Here is a 25827-nt window from a genome sequence, read left to right as displayed (position 1 = left end):
TCCATCTTCACAGACACTGCTCTAAAGGTGTTAGTACTCTGTCTCACTCACTCCAGTAGAGAGGCAGGTAAGCTTCTGATGCTGACACCACTGTTAGACTTCTACACCCAAACAGGCAGAATCCAACCATGCCTAAGGTGATGAAAAATACCTGAGATGCCCTTCCTTCCTATTTTATCCAGCCCAGAAGATTCACCAGGACATGCTGTCACAGCCAGGACTCCTTTAGACAGATCTCAATGCTCCATGTCAAACTGGAAAGATTCCTAGAGCTAGGTACAGTACTGGGACAGAGCTACTGTTTCCTTATCTACATGTTTTCTGAAAATAAACGATGTATAAACATCACCTGACCTGTACTCTGGTCCTTTATATGGGACTGCAACACAGACTAAACCATCTGCTTCTGGATATGAGGATGACACCTTAATGCCAACACAGTCCCTGATAGTAGAAATCCTAGCACAGTCTTATGTGAATTTTTGGGATGCTGATATCCAAAAAACCAGGATGCAGCACACATCCATCTATCTAGTAACTACTCAGGACCTACTGTGAATGTTGACTGCATACAAGCAGTTACAGGAACTGCTGGAGGAAATAACCATTAGCTCACAGCTTCAAAAAGGGGAACTTGCACAGTTTGACAGGACAGTCTTGCCCTTTTGCTGAATACAGCCAAGTGTACATAGGTGTCACTGAGTAGTGACTGTCTCATCCCTTACAATGCAATGGAGAGTTTCTCATCCATTCGAGGAGCTGTCCACATACTCAGGAACTTCATAAACCTGCTAACTTCCCATGGAGATATGGTGCCCAAGGCAGATTACAAGCACTACAAGTTATCAGCATATAACTCTCACTAGGGAGAGTTATATTGGTTGTTATGAAAACTAGGGAGGGCAAAGAACATATCCTGGAAGAGCAGAAGCAGCCTCAAAAAACTCTTATCCTTTCTCCATCTCTCTCCTTTCTGTGCCCCTTTTCTTCTCTTCTTTTGTCCACATTCCTGTGCAAAGATAAACTGAAAAATGCATTCTGGCAGCTGTATCTGCTCACCAAATAGTCATCAGTAGCATTATTTAATGGGAAAGTAATTTTCTAGCCAGACCCCTCTCCCCCCACTTCCAAAATGGTTTTCCAGTATGTACTGCACTGCACTGGGTGCTGCATTGGTGAAACACCCACCATTACATGCAGCCATAGCAATTTATTACTGGCTTAGAAAGGAGGATCACCTTTTAACTGGCTGTTCAGAGAAAAGAAGTCATGCAAGTATTCTCACAAAGACTGTCTCCAGCTTCTATCATAATCATCCTGTTTCTTCTACCATCTTCTTTCCCAGGGATGTCATCTCCTTCTATTTAATGGTTCTATTCCAAGATTTCTGAGACTCAGGAGAAGAAACTGAGGTAACCTAGGATGTGAGAAATCACATACTTTACACTGACTAAGCCTGTGATACCAAAAAGCATTCAAGGGAATGCCCACTTCTCTTGCCTTTTCCAACAGCAGATGGTTGTTTTGAAAAGGGCTCTGGGAGCTCATCATTGCAGGGGGACAACTCCTACCCCAAGTCACCCAATGTTACCAAAATCTTAGTAATAACTTTTCCATTAACACACAAAAAATAATAGTCTAAATATATTTAGCTTAGTACTTTCTTAACTAGAGCCCATTTGGCTTTCTATTCAGTTCTTGTTCGCCTGTACTTCTTCTCCATGAGTTTTAGAGGATTCTAAGTCTTACTTTAAATCTCATTCCTTCCTCATTTACCATGTTTCCATGAACTTTCATTTTGCTGAAACAAATGAAGACCTTTGTGAAATATGCCCCGAATTTCACAGAGGGAATGCTGCTACAAGGGAAAGATGCATTCTTTTCAAAGTCAAAACTCAAGTCAGTTTGGACAGAAAGTCAATGTGGTGACCTCAAAGTTTTGTCAGACACAACATTAGACAAACTTGCATCAAACTAATGTGCACCACTGAGAGTTTAAACAGTCTGAAGTTGAATTTAATGTAAAATCTGATGGTTTCCAGGAGGGATAAGTGTGGGGCTGGGAGTGCAGATCCAATTCAGATGCTTATATGCATGATATGCATGAAAATCAATGGGTAGGCTGAGATGTTTTGACTAGACAGGCATCTGATCAGTCTCGTTAGTGTAAATTTAACTTAACCTTGTCCTAAAGTATGGATGCAAATCAAAATAAATAGCCACCCCTTTGGAAAAAAATACTGAAGCAGTGAAACTTTCAAGAGCCTCTTTGAAGCTCTGGATTTTGATTGTTTGAACTTTTATATGACTTAATAGAGACAATCTTTATAAAAAACAGAATTCTTAATACTATGTTATTTCTTCTACTTCAGCATAACAGATCACATAACTGTTCTTGGGTTTCCAAATATAAGCAAGTGGCTACTTATAGGATTAAATGGATGGAAAATGGGGATATGTATATTCACATCCACTTAGTCTCTGTTTCCAGTGACCCAGAACAGTTTGTTAATAACAAACATTTTTCATTCAGTTCTACAAAATTTCTGCAACTATGCTTTACTATGCTAAACACAGCACTTAAGTTTTGATGCATTATTGTTGCTTTACAATTAAAATTATTATTTTTATTTTCACTTCTAGCTCCTTAAAAACCTCAACATAAATACTTTTGGCATCCCTCCTGCACACCCACTCTTGCTGATTTGTGGATCACTTAAAAATATTTAAATGTTTTTAAAGTCATCCATCCATCTTCCTCTAATAACTACACTCAGGTGTGTAGAAGTCATATTAGGTAGGGTTTTTTTTTGTCTGACCTTGCAATACCGTCAATTTCTAACCATACTAACACAAGAGGAACTAGAGAATTAATTTTACTCCTGTGCATGTGACTAGTAAACACAGAGTTTTAAGGATAGAAAAGAGCCACAAAAATCATCCAGGAATGTTTAAAAATAATGAGAACCCTAAAAAGCACAATCTGTTTAGCTTTTTCTAAAAACAAACAAACAACAACAAAAATAATATTGAGAAGTAACTTGATCACAGGGTAAAAGCACCTTCCTGGGGAGAAAATAGTGAGTCCTAAAGAGCTCTTTAATCCATCAGAGAAGGCATAACAAGAATCAATGACTAGAAGCTGAAGGCAAACAAATGCAAATGAAATAATGTAGAAAATTTTTAGCAGCAGGCATGATTAGTACTTGTATTTTCCTAGTACCTGGAAGCCAAATCATGGATCAGGGCTCAGTTAGGTGCTGATAAAAAAACTCAACCCCAAACCAAAAGAAGATACCCCAAACACAGAAAAAAAACGTGATCCCTGCCAAAAGGTTACAAAGCAGGTAAGATGAAGTAACATAATAAATCAGTGATAATATCTGATATGACAGGCAGCAGTTTCAGGCCATGGTTTCATGATACAAAGTGTTGAGTTGAGATACAGACTTAAGGTCATTCTACGTATCAAGACTGTTTTGTCCCATTCCCACAATTTCTCTACAGCTATGAAATGTTGAAAACTGATCCTTATTAAAAAAAAAAAATCAGTACTAAAATCAGGGTTTTCATTTTTATTTTGCAGCAAAATGCCAGTGAATACTTTTGCAAGTATTTTGATTTTTATGAATTTCAGTGAATGGGTTGAACAAATTTTCCCTAACAGTATTCCCACCAGCTCTTTTTACAGGAACTTGCTACATTACTTGCAAGAAAAGACTGTATATCCCAGAGAAAAACATGCAAAAGCAAAGTATGAGTTTGTTTTGTTTTCCTCATAGCAAATCACTAGGCTTGGTGACCAAATCTCAAGCACTATCCATAGATAAAGCAGACATTAACAAAAACTGAAACTCAGACCATGATCTGGCAAGGTTTCTCTGAAAAAAACTTATTATGCTACCAAATACTAACATAAAAGATAACAAGATGAGCATGTGTTCTCAACACAATTGCTCTGGCACTGGAGTCTACGCAACATCCTTGGTAGCTTACAAACAATAGGACATTACAATTTGACTGAGAAGAAGATTAAAGAGGTAAACCAAGAGCAAAATTTTCTATTATTAAAGATTTTGCCATCTATTTTTGAGATCAAGGATCAGAAGCATAGCCCCTGAAATTCATTGTGGAGAGAACTCTGAGCATCTCCTCTTATTTTTCAACAAGAAAACGTAGGAGAAAAGCCCATCTTTGATTTCTTTTTCTTCATTTAAATGATTAGCAGACTACAGCAACACCCCCAATGTCTATTGCACTGAGAAGCTCTGGAGGAGCTAAATTTTGGGCTGGGAATGCTGAAGAGAAAACAAAAGCTAAAGAGCTAGGGTCAACATTCCACAAATAGTCCCTGAGACTTGGAAGCAAGTTGGATATAGCCATGGTGTTAAGCACCCATCCTTCTTCCTTCCCTTCCTCCCTGGAGGTGGCCAGCCTCCTCCCATCGGCTGACATTGTGTTTCACTGAGCTGGATATTCATGTTCACAGGCTCGACAGGGAATTGGTTACAACCAGTTCTAAAAGCTTTCATTTTCCTCCTGTTTCTTGTTGAAAATACTTTGAGCTATGGCTATAATAAGTGACATTAAAAGAACACTGCTTCATTGCAAAGTTTAAAGACACTTAACAGCCTTACTCTTTGGCCTTGTGCACTGCGCTGAATTTTTCCACGGGACTGCAGCCCCTCTGTGTGTGCAGGACACAGCTCAGGAAGTGAATCAGGGCTGTGCATCAAATTAGATTACTTATTGGTTGGTATATGTGTTGTCTTTAGGAGTTCTGCTGAGAACAAGACAGACAACTACAGGAAGAGAGCGATGGGCATGTGGTTAAGGCAGTTGAATGCCACACAGAACACTCAGTTCTGCCTCTGCCTTCACCAGCAGCCCCGGGAGCGAGGAGCGAGTCAGACCTCACGCCCTGGCAGATGGCCAACCAACCTTGTCTTCCTCATTTTCTGGGGGTCCAAACAGAAACACCTTGGGCCTTTCACGTAGAAATGCAAAGCAGATGATGGCAATGGAAGGTTTTGGTCTTGAGGGAAAAATGGAGCCGGAGGCACAAGGTTAAAAGGCAGGAGAATCCGTTTAATATCATTGCCTTTACTACTGACTAAACAAGTGGCTCAGTTTTCTCCTTGGTCTAACAGGACAATGGTGCTTTTCTGTTCAGGAATATGCAAAAATTCATCAAATTCTGTGAAGCTCCTTAATATCATTGTAATTAGCCTACAAAAACCAAAAAAGTTTTTCTGATTCTCTGTATGGATAGGATGTTTTGGATCTTTTGGATCTCTTAATTATCATACACTGCTACATACTTGCTTTAAAAATATATACAACATAAATACTAACATGTATAGAGATAGAACACATCTGTTTTTCCTCACACTCTATTTGTGATCACACTCTATATGATTTTTCAAAGTCCTGTCTACAGCTTCTACCAATGCTATAACTTTACTATTCAGTGAAACTGCAATATGGAATAGGACAGGGAACAGCACTTATTGTCAACAAAAGGTACACACTGGTTCAAAAAGTAAAAATATCTTCACTCTCGGTCGTATGTTGTGTAACCACAGCCACAGGAATAGAAAAGCAACAGGAGAGCTAGTAAAAGGGTCATTTCCTACTTATTTTATTACATCAGAGTATCATCGTATTGTAAGCTTTTAGTAATACTAGGCTACCAAGTTTGCAAAATAAAATATTATACTTTGAGTCAGCAAGAAAGAAACAAATCTACTTGCATCTTTAAAAATAACCTGAACAGTTTCAACAGTTACTCTGACTTAAAAATCTGAATTAAGAAAAATACCACAATTGAAAACACAGGTGATGATCTTCTCCATTTTAGGTAGAAAGGCACTAAATGGAAAAATGTAACACAATAATCAGAGCAATCAGGAGGTTTAGGCACACAACAGAACAGAAATATTTTAACAATGTCTGACAACATCCCAAGCACACAGTGTCCAAACACTACTAAAGTGGATGTGCATAAGACTCAAAGACAACACCATTTCAAAGGATAATTTGCATAATTTAAGAAGCAAACAGACAGGAAAACAAAATAGAAATTAAGGTTCAGGCCTACAATCAGATCTTCAGAGTGAGAACCTGCAGTCACCAGAGTCCCATGGACTTCATCAGGCCCCCAGGCTCTTGAGGTCCACTTGAACAAATCCAGTTACAGGACTAGGACCTAAATATGTAAAGAGAAAAAGAATGAAATCAGGTAACACAGCACACAGCTCTAATTAAAGAGACACCAAACTAATCACAGAAAAATAATCGGAGTGCCTAGACCATGACAAGATCTCTATTTTTACCCTAAAATGCTGCAGCTACAGCAAAGGCAACAGTAATTTCTAATGCCAAGAGATTTATAGAGCATTAATTGATCACAGCACATTCCCCTTCAGGCAAACACAAGTACCTGCAGTGTTTGCTCACCTCCTGTGTGCTGCTGCTTTTTTGTTGTTATATGTAATTTGTTTTATTATTTTTAATAAAAGAGAGCGGTCTAAAATCAATAAAGGTGATTTATCTTTATCACCTCTTCATGGAGATTTTCAGCCTCTTAGTAACACAATGGCCAAAACTAAAATAAGATATCTGCCTGTATTTTAAAACACTGTAAAACTGACAGAAAGTAAATTATATTTCTATAAGAACTGTCATTGCTATGACTATCTGAAGGTTGTGAGAAGTTCTAGCTTGGCAGTGTGTCTCTCCAGGGTTTCAGTAAAACCCCGTGGTAGCATGCACCTAGTATCATTCAACTGCTAATGAGAAGAGAGACTAGCAAAAAAATGCCTACCTCATAATGAGGTTTGCCCAGTGAAATACAGACTTTAACACAACAAGAGAGTGTGACAGAAGCAGTGAAGACACTACAGGAATATCAGATTTATAGTATCACAAGCACATGGAATCCCCAGCTACAGCACGGGGAGCTGTGTCATCCAGACTTCCACACCAGCACTTATCATCCACCCCAGGAAGGGGTCCATGATTCCTCTCTGCCTGAGGTTTTCCATGCACATGGACATTAAGAAGCCTTTTTGCCAAGATGACACACTAACTTAGACCACTTATATATACGTAAACTCAGATATGCAAGGCAGATGAGATTTCCAAAATTTGTGAAGAAATGACATGTGTTTATCTTTTCAGAATTGGTGTTAGCTCAGGACAGATAACAAAATTTTTACTCCCATTTTAATATTGAATTCCCAGCTATATTCCACATGTATGTCTGAAACTGGCACATAGTAAAGAATCTACAACACTGGACTTCAAATGAAGTGTCAGATTTTGGTTATTTTATCTCCAGAGAGTTCCAGCCTCAAACCTGGGGTCACTCTGTAGGGACACAGGGACTTGGGGGGAAGATGCAGCCAGCAGGGCTCAGCCTGGTGCAGGCAGAGGTCCCAGCACCCAGTATGCCCATGGGGTATGTTTGCTCAATGAATTTATGATTTCACAAATGTTCATCAAGCAGAGAGTAATCTACTGCCTTATCTGGCTATCACTGCTCTTTCTTTGAACAACTTGAAACTATTGATGGGCCATTAATATCAAATTCCTTGCCAGAATTACATTTCCAAAGAAAGGCAGGTTTTCTTTTCCTGAAGCGTTATCTTTTTAATCTGGACACCTAACTACTCAACACCTAAGACAACCTTTCTTCTTGCTGTTGCAAACATACACTAACAGTTTAGTTTTCCACACCTGGCAGAAATTTATTGAAAAACAACAACAACAACAACAAAGCTGTTTGGATTTTTTCTTCAAACTATGCCTCCTTGATGCTAAAGCTGCCTCTTCTCTGGTTTAAGTCAGAAAAGCCTAGAAAAAATTCTAACTCACACCTATTTGCTACCATGTCCATACAACTACACACCACTGGAAAGTTAGCCAAGAGCAGATGTATTTCCTCTGTCCTTTCTCAACCTGTGAGTTCCAGGACATGCTGAAGGGGTAAGGGAAAAATGACTGTGGTTGTTTCGGAACCTGCTATAAAATTCTCAAGCAAGCTGAAAGCTTCCTCCTCCTGGGGGGAATTCTTGTATCATCAGGCAGAATCAGACTGAGGAACAGAATCAATTAATTATTACTGAAATACTATGGAGTATTGTTATTAGAAGGCTCGACTTCATAATTTAATTGTAAGGAAATTACTGCATCTGTGTTCACCATTACTATAAACCAAATGAAAAGATCACTGCCTTCCCAGCAAATGCAAAATCCATCTTTTCATACTAGGCATCCCACTGTGACATTACAAAGCAAACTCAACAATTAATGTCCAGTCCTTTGTGGCAGGTGGGGAAATATTCTAAGCAATATTATGTGGGAAGCAGTTGTAGGAGTGAAGAACGTCAAATAATAAATAATACAATTATATTTGAGGACAGATTTTACAGTTTTTCCTATGAATGACTTAACTGTTGGTGACACACACAAAGCTGCACAGCTACACCATCATCCTGCCTATTGCTCAGACATGTAACTCTAGCATCACCTTACATCCCAAAGATATTCCAAATCCCAAGATTCATATTCATAATTTGCGGATACTTTCAATGCAACATTTCCAAGATGGTATTTTTCTTAATCCTCCCAATCAGCTAAAGTATTCAATTGGTTAATCATCATCATCATGTTTTGATTCAGCAAGATTTTGCTCTCTGTTTTTTGATTCAGCAACATTTTTTCTCTTTGCTTTTGACAAACACAGCCTCATATCACACACATTCACTCAGAGAACTGCTGCAAAAACCCTTTTTCTGTCAATCACTTGGAGAACACATCACTATATCCACAGCTCTCCCTGGATATTTCTGCAGCATCCACCACTCGTCTTCACTTTCAAGGTCCATCCTTGCTGATCACCACCACACCTATTACTCCTTAATCTTTTTCAGGAAGACAGCTGTGGTTTACTCATGTTTGCAACCAAGCCAATTTTCATAAAACATAAAGCTCAAAAGACCATTAGATCATGCTGTCTAATTTGGTTGTTATGTTTTTTTTTGCTAAAACACTCTAAAAACCCTCCACTTTTTACTGATACAAAAATAAATTTCAGGGATGCTTCTTGTATCTCTTCCCTTCCGATCTCCCACCTGCCATTCAGTGTCAGGAGTCCAGCTTCCAGCTTCTCTCACACCCACATGGTGTATTTTCAAACAAACTTCTTGTGCCTTTTTCTGTCTTACACCTTACACTTTATGGAAACTCCCTCAAATATCTGAAAACATACTGAATTACTGTTGTTCAAAGCTTTCTCTGAAATTCAGCTTACTAACCTGCCTCTACAGCCCCTATGAGAAAATGTGTGATAAGTAGTTATATACACATCACCTGTTTTCAAATGTCAAAAGTAAGCAAGAGTGGTATGTAGGAGACAGATCCTACCCTACAGCAAATAGAGAGAGGCTCCTTGAGAGAGATTTGGTTGAAGGAACTCCTGAAATGCTACAAAATGTCCTGTGAAGGAGTCTCTGCATACACTGTGGAAATGGCCTAAGGAAATCAGTCTTTTGATTTAGTTACAGGAGTCGGATCCCTAAAGTTTGAATGTTCCCTGACTACTAGCATTTCCATTTTCCTCTGTGTATTTGCTACTTTCAGCTGTATTATATTTACACTGCTAGAATTTAAAATTGCAGATATCCTTTCCAGCACACATCTGCGTGATGCAAAGCATCACAGGAACTAACTATTTTACAATCATACAAAAACAGTCTTACAACACTATACAGTATTTCATTAGACACATCCTGATCGTGTAATTATCATAGCATTACACACATATGCCTGGTGAATGGTGCACAGCTCTATGCACTAACTTCAACCCTGATATTTACTAAATTCCTCAATCCTATAATAAAGACCTGGAATGCATTCATATCTGGCACTGGCTTTTTTCTCCCCACTGTGAATTGTGGGCAAATCCTTCAGACAAATCAACATAGCTAAAAAAGCAGAGAAGGGAAAAGAAGAATATTAGGAAGAATTAGGATATCAAGAAGAATTTATTCATATAAAGGGTGATTCGATATTGGAATGGGCTGCATAAACAATAATAAAAAGTCATACCAGGCACCATGTAAAAAAGAAAATAGAATAGGAAACTGCTACTGGTGATAATCTAGTTCTTGCTCCAGATAAGAGAAAACAAGTTCTTTCAAAGCCCAAAGAGAAAAATGCCTCCTGAAGCAATCAAACAAAAAATGAGGACACAGTCAGTCATAGATGAAAATCTGATCAAAATCTAACCAGGGAAAATATTGAATTAAATGATTTGATTTCATGATAATAAATGTCCTTAATAGCAAAGAGTTAACCGCAAAATGCTGAAAGGGACGTATTTGGTCCTGTATTACAGTACAGTTGTTAATAATTCAGAAACTGGGACAAGTATCATGGCAGAAAATCTGCAGTTATTTCAGTTATTCAGAATGAAGGAAAATTATTAATCTAACCAAAATTAATAAGTGGACCCCAGAAACACTAAATAAGGTTTAAATGATGACAGACAGATAACAGACACATATTAAAACAAACCCATTAAAAAAAACAGTCTATGTTTTATGTGGTTTCAAATTAAAGACACAACTGTAAGGAACTTAGTGTAATAAAACTCAGTGTGTTAGGCAAAGGGAGGGTAACAGTTACCTACAAAATCTCCAGATAAATTGATGTTAGTCACTAACATTTAGCCTCTCATAGATTGAATTTACTCAGTCTTATGTTCACAAACTCACAAGCACTGACACTTTAAAGATCTGTTTAAAGGTCTGGCCAAGATAACTTCCAAGATAACTTCCATGAAAAACAAAAGACAAGGACCATCAGCTATAAAGTCCTTGCCCCATTTCAGGAGTTGTTTTAATTATCAATTTCAATTAGACGAGTCATACAATTATAAAATGGTTTGGTTTGGAGGGAGCCTTAAAGATCATCTAGTTCCAACCCTCCCTGCCATGGGTAAGAACACCTTTCACTGGACCAGGTGGCTCAAAGACCCATCCAACCTGGCCTTGAACACTTCCAGAGATGGGGCATCCACAGCTTCTCTGGGAAACTTGTTCCAGTACCTCACCACACTCACAGTAAAGAATTACTTCCTAACATCTAATCTATCTCCTTTCAGTTTGAAGCCATTAACCCTTGTCCTATCACTACATGCCAGTGTCAGGTGCAAGGGGGTAGTAGGATTGCATTTGTTTAATGCAAGTCAATCATTAGATCAGTTATCCCATAATAGGAAAACACACCAGTTGCTTTGGCCTCAGGAAGGAACCAGGGCCCACTTAAGCAGTTTAGTGAAAATGTGTGCTTTACACACCACTACAATCAAAATAAAAATAATAAAACAGGCAGCTTAAACAATCCAAGACAATTAGAAGAAAACCAGTGTCACAGGATTATAAAAATCAGCGCTGTGACCTTACCAGAAAAAAAAATCCCGTATGAGGTACAGGTCACTCTCCCTCCAAAAGGATACTAAAGCAATAGACAGGGTTCAAGTGTGAACAGCACTAAACATAGAAAATATCCTATGAAGAGAAATTAGAAAGTTTCAAATCAGGAATATTATGCATGGACATGTAAAGTAATTGCTCTAGAGAGGTCAGATCAGACATTTATATGATTGCTATCTTACAACACAAGAAAAATACAAAGAAGCATTGAAAGTGTGGAAAATTCAAAACTGAGAAGAAAAAATGTTTTTTTCACATCATATATAATCCATTCATATTAATTATAATGAAAATTCAGTTATTAATCTTAACACAATGTCCCTATCAATGACAGTAGAAATTAAATCAGTTACTACATAGAGAAATCAGGAAGCAACTTACTCATAGTTAACATCCACTGAAACATTAGGAGGAATTTTACCAAATGGGAAACTGTATAATGGTTTAAGCAAATATGATAAGCAGATATGCCTTTGTAAAAATATAAATTAAAAAAGGAATAGCAACTTGATTTCACTACTGAAATTTTATTCACAATCTCACAGTAAACTCTTCCTACAGTTTGCATTAAATACTATTAATAGCTCATTAACAACAGTAGCTGTCATTAGAAGGTTTTGAAACAACTAAAGTTTGGACACATTAAACTTTTATGTAAGCAGTAAAGTTGAGTACATGAAAAATTAAAAACTGCATGATTATGAACTTGTTTACTCCATCACTGCAGGTTCTATCTAAAATATCTTTTTTCCTCATTTCCAATTACAGCCAGTTTCTTAGAAGCTTGTCTATTTTTCAAAGACCTGATACTGAACAATATTCCCTTTATCACTTCTTAAAAAGATTGTTTTAACAAGGATTCTCATCACAAATCTTGCTAACAAGTACACAAAAATGGACTACTCACCCACAGACAAGCCAGCTAGAATTAGCTTAATCACTGAATCCTTAGCATGCCACAACTATACTGCTTGGTTATCTTGATAAGATCATCCTGGTTTAGTTTGAAATGCACATTGTCACTGCATATACTGAGACCCACACTGCCCTGTTGTATTAGCAATTACAAAAACATATATAACATTATAACCTATATAAAACATATAGCATTATAATTTTTTTCCAAGGAGAGTCTTCATTTTATGAGGATAGGCAAAAATGAAAGAGAGCATAAAGATGTGGCTTCATATATTTTGGTTGATTTTTTCCATCGTATCTGGGAAGGTAAAGAGAATGTGATATTGTCTGGAGGTGGGGGAGCAGGAGAGGCTGCCAGCACTGTCAATAAAAGGTTGGACCTAGTCAAGGGCTGGGTCAGGTAAACAGGGCAGAAATAAAAGGCTGCAGCATCACACAGCACAAGAGACAGTAAAAGTGAAGACTCATACATCAGTATTATGGAGAGTGCAAAGAACCAGAAAGATTGCCTGGGAATTTTTTCTTGGATAAAGAGAATACAGCTTGTACTAGGACACAAGAAATGGAGAGATTTAAAAAGCTACATGAACTTCATGTGGTGATACTTGAGTGTAGGCTCTGGTTCTGCTAGAGCAGGGAATTTCAGTCCATGGGCAGCTCTGGGTCTGAGAAGACCTTACTGCCAGCAATGACAGGAAAACTGTCTGGAATAAAAGCAATGCAACAGGTTGCAGAAAGGCTATATAAAACTTCTGAACCAAAAAGGCAACATCATCTGTGTTCTGAAAGCAGATCATTCACCACCAGGATACTAAGAACATAAAAATTATTCTCCTTGGGTGACTTACTGTTTTGCTGTTTTCATGGGCTGTGTATTTGAGTGCAAGAACTGTCACTTGGCAGATTTACCTTTCAGTTGTATAGTTTCTACCTGTGATCGTTTTAATAACACATCCCATTAACAAATTACTCTGAAATAAAAGTAACATTTTGCTTTTCTAAAGCTATTATATGCGTGATAGTATGTTCTGAATGCAAATAACTTGAAATATACCTCATTGGACACTTACCTGCAAAGTTGTCCCATGCTTTTTTCCTTTTAAGTAGAAGGTGGGCAAGAGCAATAAATTAAACTCACGGGAGAGAGGGTGTAAACTTACTACATCTAGATGTAAAGGAATTTCTTGTTAAGGACACTTCTTTGCTCATTCCAACAGTACCAAAGCTATTTATTTGGTAATAAACAGTACCAAAGCTATTTATTTGGTAATAAGAGTTTCTGGACTGAAACAGACATTTCTGAACTTGTTGTTGATGATTAATGTGCAGTTTAAGAGAGCCATTACTTTGTGACAGGCACTACAGAAGCCAAGTGTCAGATAATATATCAACTTCTGCTCCAGTCTAATCCTAATTTAATGGTTAGAACTCTTATTCTTACGGTCTTGTTTCAAATATGATACCACAAAGAGTTCAGCAGGATACATAGTACTTGCTGTGAAAGTCTTGTAGTACGAATATCATGTAGGCATTAAATTCGATGTATTTTAACATTAGCCAAAGCACGTTTTCAAAGAAGAACGAGTGCCACAATCCCCTGCCTAACCACTGAAGGAAGAGCGAAGTTTCTGCTAGAAACGCACAAAAGAAACCTGACACGAAGCCAGCGTGGAGCGGGCGCTCCGCCCGCCCGGTGCAGCAGCGGCTGTTCGGCGGGCAAAGGTCCCTCCAGCCCCGGCCGCTGCCGCTCCCCGGGGCCGCCGCCAGCGACCTGGCGAGGGAGGGGGAGAGAGGGAGGCACGACCTGCCGGGTCCTAATGCCGCCGGGCCCGGGCAGGAGCTGCTCGCCTCCCGCCCCGGCGGCCTGAAGGCACCGAGGCGATGCCCGGACCATCCCAATGGAGAAATTTCTGGCCGCGCTGGCTCGAGGACAGATCCCACGGGAACACCCTGAGGCCACTCGGACGTGCTCATGTGCAACACGGCCCGTGCGCAGGTAACCGGCAGAGCTGAGCATTGCCACGGGTGAAGCCACCTCCCCCCTCCCCCGAGAGAAAAGCATTGAAGGATTCCACAGGAAAAGGAAGAGGATGGTACCACCAGCCCCTGACATCGATGCTCCTTCTATACTTGTAAGAAACCCTGATTTGTTAGTCAAAACTCAGCCCCCTGAGCTTTACCTGAGAGCTGCACATCTTCATCATGCAGTACAGGAACGGAAAAAATTATGTGGAACAGGTGGGAAAGTGAGAGAGCAGGACTAAAACTATACATGCTGCAGCAGACACCAGCACGAGTCCAGGATCTCTCCTGGCAAACAAAGAAGGCTCTTGACAAGCCAAAGACTGCAAGAAGTCCAGCGAGGCAGCTTTTACACCTATAGATGTGGAATACACCAGCACTTCTGCTTTCTGGCTTGCTGTTGTCACTATGGTCTATTATAAGCAAATGCAGCTGTACAAGATTACTACCCTCTGCACCTTCACACCATTCTTTCAAACACATCAGCTGGCCAGCGCAATTTCTGATGTATTTTCACTTTGCTACCTCCTTCTTGCCACCACTTGAAGATCAAACAGTAGACTTGTTATAACTTTGTATGTTTTAATACCATTTTAGTGAGACATCCTTAATGTCTCACCTTAGTGAGACCTGAGATGACTTGGTCAGGGGGCACTAGAATGCAAACAGGATTGAAACAGTTGCTTTTATTGCCTTCCAGTGTTTCCTGTACAATTGTGATCGATGTTGTTAACAGTTGCACATAGTTTTCATTAACGTGCCTGGTCTTGCTGCCAAAGCTGACAGGGGATGGGACAGACAAGCTCCCCATCAGTGAAAGTAGAGTTAGGTGGGCAGTGACAACCTCCTCATGAAAACAAGCAGGGACACAGACAGAAAAAGTTGCACCCAAAGTACAGCCATGAGTAATGTTGAGTGAAAAATTTATATTGAAGAGTGGTCTTCCCATAAATGCATCTGTTCACTTTGGCATGAACTCCTCCACTGCATACTATGCACGACAGAACAAGACCATTATTTAAAAGCCAAAATACCTGACTTGTGATATGTTTTATCTGTCCTGTCACAGCAATCTGTCTTACTCCTATCAAAACCACAAAACAAAACCACAGCACAAAAATTCTGGAGCCATACACATACTTCCACTATATGAATCAATGAAGACTTAGAGTTGACACCACTATATGGCACATGAAAAAAAGCCCAAATGTCCTAAAGATTCAAAACAGTATCAAAAAAGTTTTACATCATATACTTTTCAAAGCCTTTCCTCTCGCTGCTGTGAGTGCACATCTCTCTCCCTATTACAGATACCAAAGAGCCTGCTCCTAGCAACATTCTGATGTGAAGCTTCTGTAATGTGATAATTTTTGTGACTTCATCAATAGGTAAATCTCTTTCGTCTTTCACATTCTCATTAAACAATGAAAAATCAAATGGGTAAGAAAGCCAAAATTCAAAGAGAGCTAAGGTAATCAGGTCCAGCTTGTTCAATCTAATACTAATTAGTGTTTTCACAATGTGGAGAGCATTAGATCTGTCCTATCAACTTCCAAAAGAAAACAATTTCTGAATCTGTCAAAATACTTTAAAAAATGCACAGGTGGCAAAGCAAATCAGATACTTCTGTAGCTTCTCATCAAACAGTCCAGAAATGAATACAATGAAACTGTACCACCTTGTTAAAAGAAACAAAAAAACAACTAAAAATTACCATTTCTCAGTTCCAACTTGGGCTCACAAGACAGATGTAGCTTACAAACTCAGCAAATCAACAGTGTGAAAAAGAGCAATCAGACATGGTAAACCACAGCTTTTTGAAAGAACATACATTGAGTAATTGCTAGCACACGTGTCCAAAGTGCACAGAACTTCCCAAGGATTCAAACAGATATGAGCATCTTCCACATTTTTCTGTGCAATGGCATCAAGTTTCACTGTGGGCTGCAATAGCGAGGGCATGCCTTGGGGCTGGCATATTCATTTAACATATGAGTCATTCAGTGTGGAAACAACATAACAGAAATATCCACAAACCAATGAATTGTGAAAGAACTATAACATTTTCCCCCTCAGGCCTGCACCTAGTAAAGTGTCACAAATGAAGTTAATATCACAGAAATTATTCAGCAAAAGAGGAATTAAGCAGAAAATGACAGTCAACTCTTTTACAAGTCCATAACTTAACTGTTTTTATTTGAAACCATACCAGTCAGTACAGTCATCTTAGAAAAGATCAACAAAAAAAGACACTCCAGACTTGACTTTTATAACTACTGCACCCACAGATATGGTACCTCTACAATAGGGAAATTGCAAAGTAGGTTTTTCTTCACTGGTATCCTCCTTCAGAATCTGAGGGAATTTAAAACTCAGAACTTAACACCACTCCCTTAGCCCTCTCTCCCTCCACCCCTCCTCCTGAAAAAAGTTGGTTTAAAATATAAATAAGATAAAATAATTAACCAAACACTTGACGTGCAATGAACCTGAGTGAAAGATTAGCTTGGCAAGAAAAAGAAAAGTTGTAGAGCAGCCTAGTTTCCTCTCCATTAGCTTCTTACTACATTAGCCCACAGAATCACAGCAGTCCAAAAAAAACCATTTATAAGTACATCAAAGCAGCTAAGTTTACATTCATATATCTAACATGCATATTTGTCCAAGTGCACTAGGGAACCTAGTATGCCCCTAAATTTAAGGTGCTGATTTGTGTTTCATATTTTGGCACTGGAATGAGTACACAGTACTGTACTTTGAGGGCCAGATTTTATCTTACTCCCACCTCAATAGTAAGAATGAAACCTGAATGTTAGAGAAAGGGATATTAAATAGTCACTCTTAGTCACCTTGCTTGCCAATCTAATTTCAAATAAGGAGACTGCTTACATTAATCTTTTTAGGTCTAACTTATGCACTTACATGAGACCTTTGGAGTGTGGCCAGAGCTTTCAGGAGCTCACCTACCAGGCATTCTCTGTCCTTCCTCCCGCAGTATCTCAGTGAGGATGCTCTGTTTCAATGAATGCTGCCCTAGGTACCTGTTATGATGTACATCTATACTGTGCAATGGAGCCCAGAGCAGCTGGGCTCTGCCAGCCTGGCTGGCTCTCACCCCCATGAGAATGCACCAGTGTTTTCCTGCTCTCACTGTATGTGCATGGGAAGTATCTGTGCTGGCACAAGGATGTGTCTGAGCTCCTTATCCTTGCCTCTGAGCAGGGCTAAGGCCTCTGCCAGGCCCGCTGTTACTGCTTAGACATGAGCCACCAGCCCTCTGACCAACACAGACTATCCGATTAACGCCTAATCCGCTTGTGAATCGGCTCCTGGCCACCGCTGCTTTCTGCAGGGCATGACAAAATTCAGAGTTCCTGAGGTGTGTCTAAACCCTGATTTCACTGCAAGTAGCATGCTCTGGAACAGCTATCTCAGCTATGAAACTGGCTCAGCAGAAGAATGTGCAGTGTCTGTGCTGCTCTTTACTACAGAGCATATGCACATCCAGCACCTCAAAATACCCTTAACCAAGGAGCTTTGAGAATTGCCAGCTGCCACAGAAGAGTTCCACTTCAATATAGACCACCAGTGGGATTCAAAGAGTAGGACGGAAAAGAGGCACAAATTCTTTGTGAATTTCAAGAAGTCATTATCTACAAAGATAAGAATATACTTTGTTTTGGTGAAAACAAAAATTTTTGCTTAGGGAATTGTTGGCCTAAGTTATTTCAAATACTAAACTTAAAGGAATCACTTGTACTACATTGCAGTTACAGTAAAACCTTAATTGGTGTTTTTACTTGCGCTTTCTAATTGTGTACATTATTTAAATGGTGTGAAACTAGTACCAATCAGTAACTTAGCATGCTGCCATTTTTTTTTAACCAATATGAGGATTAAAAGTTTCCAGCTATGATTAGTTTGTCAATAATTATGTGTTTTGTATCTCCTGCAAAGCTGGATGCAATGCCTGTTAGAACATTCTCACATATAGTGGTGAAATATACCATGAGAGAGTATACCCTGAGTGAAAAAAAGCAGGTTTTTTTTTAAATGACAGTTCAAAAATATTCAGTTCTAAATATTCAGAGAAACAGGCTCACAAACAGTGAGCCATAAACGGCCACTAACTCCCTCTCTAAAATAACTTTTCTAAAAAGATGTTTTCACTATTTTTATATGCAAGAACTCAATGCTAAGTAAAGTTGTTGTACAATGCTTCAGAATTTAAAATACTTCAAGATATAGAGCAATCCTCCTACTTTTCACATTTTAGAAGAAAATTTCATCAGACAAATCCTCAGAGAGAGACACAAACACATTTTACTGAGAACTATCACATAGTGTCTAATAAATTACATGCAAATTCTTACCAGAATGCCACTGCTTTTGAAGATGCCATATCCATTGTTATCCTCAAGATATCCATTCTTATTCATCATTAGTACCCTGCTTCCTTTGCACTCAAGCTTCGGAACAATTTCTGACAAGCAACCCACACCTATCAAAATGGTTTCTAGAAAGCAAATTATATAGCTGTAAGACATGGAAAACAAACCAGCAATTTGCAAACCACTGCAAGTGCAATGCAAACACAGCAAATAGAAAATTCATTCTGAAACATTCATCCTATTATGCTGGACACTAATATAACCACAGCTGTAACATTATAACATTATAACATTCTAATATATAACATTTTTAATCATGGTTCACCTATAGAAAAACTGCAAGAGCAAAATTCCTTTTTATCCCATGAAATCTCATATGTTTCACTTCATTAAGGGTGGTCATTTGCTTGTGAATGATTTTTATAAAAGAACACGATAAAGGAACATTATTCTTAAACTATACTTAAGGTTTTCTAAGGACTTATGAAAATTGAAGTTCCATTTATGCTGGATAGAGCAAATACACAGAACAGTAAAAGGTCCCCGACCACATTAGAAGAACAAGTCTAAACAGGTAAGACAGCACAGGGGAAAAGTCCACACACAGCACAAACAGCCGGACTGCAGTAAATGTAACAGTAGTTCCACTTTGCAGGTGGCTTTTGCTTGCAAACAACATAGAAGGAGGTACAGGGTAAGGAGGGCACATTGGGTGGGAGGAAGCATATGTAGCATGCAGGAACAAAGCAGAAGTGAAGAGGTAGAACAGACAGCAAGAGGTGGAAGAAGCAATCAGTAAGCACAGGACAGAGAACAGCTAATTAAAGTTAGTGAATGTTCTCTGAATGGTCAAAGGTCCCTGGGCTTTTGGCCCTTTCTGTTTCTGTGAGTTAGTCTCTGGCAAGGTCCCTTCTTTACTGCTCCCAGGCTTATAGCAGTATACTTAGACTTATTTTATACTTATTTTCAGTTCTTTTCCCCATCACAATCCCCTCCCCACATCTTAAAGATCTCTCCCTCACTTGTAGCTTTAAAACAGAGATGATCTGAATCTACTCAACAATATCTGTATAGAACAAGCACATGCAGATCAGCCCTATTTGCAAGTGATCCAAGTTCTTATATTCTGACTTCAACCTTCCTAACTCTTAGGTAACACATACTGGATAGTAGAAAAGTGAGGCAAGACACTGTTCTATAAAAGAGCAGTTGAAAGTTGATAAAACATTGTACTTCATGCTGAATAACAGAGTTGTTAGGATTCAGGATGGGGACAGCTGCTCTATAGGCTCTGGTGCACACAGCCAGATGGAAATATTATAACCTTCACAGTAAACTGTACTTGTTCTAGCATTGACTGAATAGATTAGGCTTATATCAGAACAGAAGATGCATTTTCATTGTCAAAACACTCATTGTTTATATCCTTTAGCATAAATGGAGATAAGTCAGTGTAAAGAGCAAGTCAGCCTACAAAGGCAAATCAAACCTGTGAAACTGAAGTGGTGTAATTTTTTATGGGGCTGTATGGATAAGGGCAAATAAACTAGATTGAAGTCACTTTCATCTGGTGCAAGATCTCCAATAAGAATAATTTATACTGGCATAGCAACTGCAATATAATTAAAAACAATTCCTGGAATTGGGCCAGTGCTGCCAGGTTGTTTCCTTCTGCATGGAAATAAGCTACCAATAGATACAGTTTTAAACTGATACAGCTCTATTCACACTGGAGAAAGGTGGCTGATACTTTAATTATGCCAGTACAGATAAAGAAGAGAAACATCTGATAGAAAACCAAGTGTCTCAGATATAGTCCATTTACCTATTGCAAGACAGTAACAATATTCTAGCACAGGCAACACTTTAGAGTACTAATTCTTAACTTAAAAAATAATCCCTCCTGTGTCATTCTCAGAACACCACCAACCTTTGAAATGCTAATGGAATTACTAGAGACAAACCAGACTTTGAATTTCTGCCAGATTCTGTCAGGAGTTCATCTGACAAAAGTTTTCTCCGTGCCACTCAAGTGTCACTATTCTCTTCATATCTCCTTTTCTTTTAAAACAAACTTTTTATTTTAAGCAACAATGTTGTGGTAATTTTGAATCTTTGTAAAAACACTGGTAAAAGTAAAGTTTTATACACATAAAAGCAATTATTACTTCTCTGCCAGACTACAGCTTTGGAAATTACCTGTAACTTGCCAATGACAATAACAGGCAACTAGTTATCCAGCAAAATTCCTTTAGCTCAGCTGCACAATAGTACTTCCACACCACCTGCATTTTACCTGGTTGTTTGAAACAGCATCTGCCAATTCCAGCTGTGCTGTTAAAAAAAACCCCCAAAAACCAAACAAAAACCCAAATGTTTTGTTTCTAAAGGAATAAAGTTTAGGATAAAGCTATTTATCCCAGTGTTCTTTAAAGGACAAAACAAGAATGGTAACTCCCAGACAACTGAGTTGAGACACCAGCATAACCTGATAAAACAAGAGTGCATTTTCCTCTTTACTTGTGACTTCTTTACAACACCTTCCAAAATAGACTCAAGAGAAATCCATTGTTTTTGTCTCCCTATCTCTGCCTCCCCCTAAAATAAGACCTCTGCTCTCAGGAATCTTAGAATAAAGTGAAATATCTACAACTGTAACTTACCTATCAAAGGTGAACTGCATGTGCCTCACTAAGAATATGAATTGCAGCAACCATAACTTAGCACATGTACAGATAGGTACGTTAGTTATTAAAAAATTAGTAAAATATTGACTTTTAATAGCATGAATGTTCTCATCCAGGGATCAACCTGTGTTAAAAAGTGAGGTGCTTGAAAGTAGGGGGTTTTTGTTAGCTAGTTGATGAACCTCAGCAAGAAGAAAAAAGTTGAAAATAAAACTCAACATTACAATTCTTGTACGGCATGCTATCATAAATTAATGAAAAGGGCCTGCTTATATAGAAAATCTTGTTAAACAAACAATGTCTCTATTTAGAAAAAATATCTCATTGCAAATAGTCAATAGAACACTTTAAAGACCTGCCAGTAAATGTAGTCTATTATATGCAAAATTTATCATTTCTCAATACTCTGAAATTCTGTAAAAATTAATTTAAAATACTTTTAACTTACAGAAAGCATCTTGAAGGATGCAATACCTAATCTACTCCTTAAAAATCAACTTCACTGCTCTTTTTGACAGTATTCCATAATGTACACAATTACCATTCCACAGCACGATAATGAAGTTAATCGTCCAAGCACTACATAGGCTTCATCACCTCCTCTTGGTGAGCATGTCAGGAATGAGATATCCTCTTTTGGAAGACCCTGAAACTCCCATAGCTGTACTGCAGATAAGGCAACAGATTCTCCTCCTTCAAAACTATAACCAACCAGTTCAATATGACAACAATAAAAGACTGGGATCCAAGAGGAGATCATTTAAGCTAGATGTTCATGACCAGGATAATAAATTTCTGGGCCTGCTCTCAAAAAAATGTCATGATGTTGGGACCCAAAATCAGTGCAGCACGTTGGGTGGTATCCAGTCCTGCCATTGCTGCTAAGCCCTAAGGTAAGCTACACGTCAGCTCCCACATGAGCCCTCTCTCAGACATTCTTGGAACACAAGTCCCAAGAACAAGTTAAGATACGTCCTTCTGAGCAGGCAGGAAGCTGTGTTCTAAAGAACACTGGAACAAAGATATTCCATAAAACTAATATATCAATGGGTTACCCACAGAGAGAGGTACATGCACAGCTGATGGGTTGCTCAGAGACTTCTATTTTGAAGTGCTAACAAACTTATCTACAGTGGTATGAACTGTCTCTTAAAAAATGTCACTTCTCTAAGATTGAATGTGCTGTGTGCTACACGATTTTTTTTAAATTATAAAGAACCTTTAATAACTGTTGATCAGATTGTCTATAACTTTACAAATTCAAGAGGTACAGGAATTTGCCCCCAATAGTTTAGTATATCCTGTGGCAAAAATTACAGGGATTACTCATTTCTATAGGGAAAAAAACCTTGTATTCTTCACCACTTAGGAACACACAACTTATTACAAGCATGTAATTCTCCTTCTACTTACTTAAATGAATTAGGAAGCTACTATAAAGCCACTTGTATTTAAATAGTTTTTTTTAACCAATTCCTTGGAAGGAATTATTGCTTACTTTTTAAAGCAGATGATCTATTTCAGATGCAGCTGTTTCTCTCACATTCTATATTGCCTATAGAACTGAACATAGAAAACCCTAAATATATCTCATTGATGGTAACAGCCCATTGAAGCTAAATATCTTAAAAGGTAATACATGTATTTCTTTGATTTGTTGTAATCTTTTATCTTAAAATACTCTCAATTTTTATTCTTGATCTCAAAATACTGATCCTTTTATATTATCTTTCTGGTTTTGAAGGTGGCAAGGAAGTAAGTCTATAGTTGAAATTGGGTAAGTCTTAAAAACAAATACCCAAATCTGTCATGTCTTCTCTTTGAAACACTACAACAGAGGAAAAACCTTTTGTTTTTTAACAAGGAAAACTTACTGCTTTTTTTAACAATTACAGAACTATTTTCCACCTTTTTCCTCCCCATCCCTCCCAAAAAGCAGAGCAAAAGAGGACCCTGGATGCTGAACTAGGAGAAGCCACCAGAGATGGCCATAGTAGCTCCTCTCCAAGTTTCCTTCCCCCAGTACTGAGGCAGCAGCACCACTGTACTTTCCAAGAGCAGAAATAAACTACAGCAGCACCATTTCTGGGGGACTTTAAGGCTCTCTGTTAGCAACTATACTGAGCTGTCACAACACAATTTAGTTACCCTGCTCTTGGAGAAAGTGGGGACTAGCCGGAGCAGGAAACAAACCAAGTTAATCCCATGATCTGAACAGAACCCCTATCACTTACTCTAATATGGAAGCTGTTAGTTCTAAATTATACATTCAATATGAGAAGATATCTCTGTCTTTGCAAAATAAAAACCACAGTAGTTGAACCAACTACACACAGGTTCACATTGGAAAATGGGATTAGAAATAGACATTCATGTTCTGTGTCAGTACAGAAGTCCTCTTTAGAAACAGTACTGCTGGAATGTTAGATAATTATATAAGGCTCAAACAGCAACTAACAAATCCTCTCACAAATATAGACATGCCTATTTTAAATTAAATGTTAAGTGGGAAATATTTATAGTTTAAATTGCACACTTTGCTACTTAATTATCATAATTTTAAAAAGAAGACACCTTTAATTTCCTCCTCCAAAGAAGTTATTTACCTGATCTGTAGCCTGGGAGTCCCCAGTAGTCAGTTCTGAGATTCTCATCCCACTGAATGTCAAGCACCTAGCATTTGAAGGATGGTATTTCAACATCAGTTATTGACAACTTAACTTTGACTCACCAAAGATAAACCAACCTTCATTCCCACTCAGGTCAGCTCATTGATTTCACAGAAAACACATTTAGAAAGCAGAGCTGAATGTTTTCAGAAATTCCACTGATGAGATAAAAAGGGGAAAAAACCCCAGCCAGCAAAAAGGAACTGATATAAAATGCTTGAGACTTCTTGATGCATGATGAATCAAGTATTTTTGTATATTTCTGTGCAAAGTAACAAATAACCAAAATTACTGTTAACTGCTTGCTGAAATGATATAATCTCAAATACCTTACCTTCTTAATCATCAGATACAGGACTCTGTTCTTCGACAAAAACCCAATTTTATCCTTGTACCAGAGGTTGTGTTAGGAAAATAACAGTTCTGCTGAAAGAGTCTGAAAAAAAAATACACTTGCTGCTCTCAATATCCATATTATAGACACCTTAAGCATTATTATGAATAATATGGAACTTGGTTTCTGTTTTACTCTTGTCCTACTTTTGGTTCAATGGAACTGTGTTCCATTAAAGTTTGACTTCATGTGCAGTTGGAATAGATTCTCACCAACAAGACCTAATAAGCTTAAGAATAAATATTGTCCTTCAATTACCTTAAAAATAACTTTGGATACACCAAAGCCCTCAGTTTTTATAATTGTGTCATTAAAAAAAAATTAAAATTGTATCTAGTGAACACTATTCATAGCATTCATACTGCAAAATAGGACCAGATAATTCTGGTTTGTGATGATTATATTGACATGTATTTCAATTTTTAGAAATACACTGAAGCAACAGCCTCCTTTTCACTACTGCTATTCCTGTTTGGAGTACACAAACAATTCAAAAGCTATTTTAAACTAGTCTCTGACTTCTAATTATCCATTACATTATAAAGCATTTATTTAAAACATCATCTTCATGATTCCTACAAGAATGAGGGGACTAAATTAAAGGCTTACACTTAAAAAAAAAAAGCAATGTTCTTTCTATGTCACTGAAGTTCTCAGCATCAGTTGTCTACCAGGAAGGCACTGACAGGAAGTCAAACATGCATGAAAACACACAGAACAGGAGCCTCTGTTTCCAGACCCAAAAGATACCACAATAATATACCTGAGAAATTTGAAATCCATTTAATTCTGCAGGATTTTTAGCATGACAAATGATATTGTTAAAGCTTCTCAGATCATATATGCATCTAGAAAAATGCAAGTGATCGAGTAATTTAACTAATAAATCAAATTTAACTAACTAAACTAGTAATTTAACTAACAGAGTAGACAGATATCATTAAAAGATTCTTGATTTGTGCACCACTGAAAAGGCTGACTAACTGTACTCTACCTGATAAGAAACATTTGCTGTTGGGTTTTTTCCCACATTATCATTTATTTGTCTGCTGGTTGGAACACCAAACCCATCACCACTTAAAGAATCCCCACAGTTTGCAATGAGAACACAAGAAATTCAAGTGCCTGTTTAAATATTCACAATTATTTTATTAATTTACTGCTAATAGTTCTTATTGAATATACATTGCATATAGCTCCCATACAGAATATTACTAGAAACCAACTTGTGCTGTGAAGTCATGA

At 38.0% G+C, this 25827-nt stretch overlaps 1 long non-coding RNA gene across 4 annotated transcripts in view; it reads right to left on the bottom strand.

The window, feature by feature from the left end:
- Positions 1-3560: 3560 nt before the first annotated feature.
- LOC118700007 (uncharacterized) overlaps positions 3561-25827 on the bottom strand; it is a 34231-nt gene continuing 11964 nt past the window's right edge. For 2 of the 4 annotated variants that reach the window (XR_004982172.1, XR_004982170.2), the window contains exons 3-6: positions 24523-24624; positions 24126-24192; positions 18815-18957; positions 3561-6208 (exon numbers count right to left, since the gene is read on the bottom strand). This is a non-coding gene — a long non-coding RNA (uncharacterized LOC118700007). Of the gene's footprint in view, positions 6209-11471; positions 11577-12414; positions 18095-18814; positions 18958-24125; positions 24193-24522; positions 24625-25827 lie in introns of those variants that run through there. The other 2 variants (XR_004982171.2, XR_004982173.2) reach the window with 2 other exon arrangements.

Source organism: Molothrus ater, chromosome 2 (genome assembly GCF_012460135.2).
Source record: "Molothrus ater isolate BHLD 08-10-18 breed brown headed cowbird chromosome 2, BPBGC_Mater_1.1, whole genome shotgun sequence".
In the NCBI taxonomy this organism is placed as follows: domain Eukaryota; kingdom Metazoa; phylum Chordata; class Aves; order Passeriformes; family Icteridae; genus Molothrus; species Molothrus ater.
The sequence above is the reverse complement of the archived record's forward strand: the minus strand, read 5'-3'. Positions and strand labels throughout refer to the sequence as shown.